Raw genomic sequence first — 1,468 nt, 5'->3', positions numbered from 1 at the left:
CGATTGGCACAGGACAGAGCGGAGTTTAGGGCTGTTGTACATAGGGTCGCTATGAGTCGCAGGCGACTCGACGGCACATAACAACAACAACAGGACAAATGTTACTTCTTTTAGCAGTCCATGGTATATTCAATACTATTGCCCAACACCACAGCTGAAGGGCATAAATTCTCCTTCTCTCACCCTTAGTCATTGTCCAGCTCTCTGATTCATATCAAGTGATTGCAACGACCATGGCCTGTATCAGGCGCCACCACCTTAGTCTCTAGACTGACATTATTTCTCTTCAGTACTTTGGAGAGGTCTCTAACAGCAGGCTTTCTCAACACAATATGTTTTTAATTTCCTGGCTGCTGGTACCAAGTGTGTTGACTGTGGAGCCAAGCAAAGTAAAGATGTTTACAATCTCAGTCTCTTCACCATCCATCACAATGGTGCCAATTGGCTCCGTGGTGAGAATCTTTGTTTTCTTGATGTTGAGCTTCAATCCATATTGAAGGCTACAGTCTTTGAACTTCTGCAGCAAACATTTCAGGTCCTCCTCAGTTTCAGCAAGCAGGGTTATGTCACCTGCATAACTCAGATTGTTGATGAGTCTTCTTCCAGTCTTGATGCCACATTTCTCCTCATAGAGCCCAGCCTCCCGGATATAGATAGAAAAGATATGGAGATAGGACACATCCCTGGCATACACTTTTCCCAATTTTGAACCATGCAGTATTCCCTTGCTCTGTTCTGACAACTGCTTCTTGGTCCAAGCATTGGTTTTGCATAAGCACGATCAAGTGTTCTGTGATTCCCATTCTTTTCAAAATCAGCCACAGTTTGTTGTGGTCCACACAGTTCGTAGAGCAATATAAATACACTGCGCTACTAAAACTCTTTGTGCAACTATTACATATCTGTGGTAGACCTCCTGCCTTGCAGAGACTAACCTTTGTGTAATGAGCTTTGGCAGCATAGGGTGCTTACTGCTGAGGACATCCCTAAAGTTCTAAAGAGCATGAATTAAAGACTAAGGTGTGCCTGATACAAGTCATGCAAGGAAGACTACAAAATAATTGAGGCCTTTGAACTCTGATGTTGTTGAAAAGTATTGGATATCCCAATCAGCCAAGGGGCTGATGGTGGAACAGACCATCAACTACTCATAAACAAGTAGGTAAAAACCGAACTCAAGGTAAGTAAAATTAAAACAAGTCAATGAGAACTAAAATAGGACCTTGGGTATATCCTAGTTGAATTTTAAAAGTACTTTAAGAGTAAATTTGACATGTTGAATACTAATGACAATAGACCAGATGAATTATGGCATGGCATTAAGGTCTTCATCTATGATGAAAACAAAATGATATTCTGAAGAAAAGAAAGAAAAGACAAAAATGGATGTTGGAACAGAAGCTAAATCTCTCACCAGAATGAGACAAAGCCAAAACAAGAGGAAAACGAGGTGCGGGGCGGGGGGGGG

This window comes from Elephantulus edwardii, unplaced genomic scaffold (genome assembly GCF_000299155.1).
Source record: "Elephantulus edwardii isolate Elephantulus edwardi_28Jun2011 unplaced genomic scaffold, EleEdw1.0 scaffold00178, whole genome shotgun sequence".
Lineage (NCBI taxonomy): Eukaryota > Metazoa > Chordata > Mammalia > Macroscelidea > Macroscelididae > Elephantulus > Elephantulus edwardii.
This window is presented reverse-complemented; position numbering follows the sequence as displayed.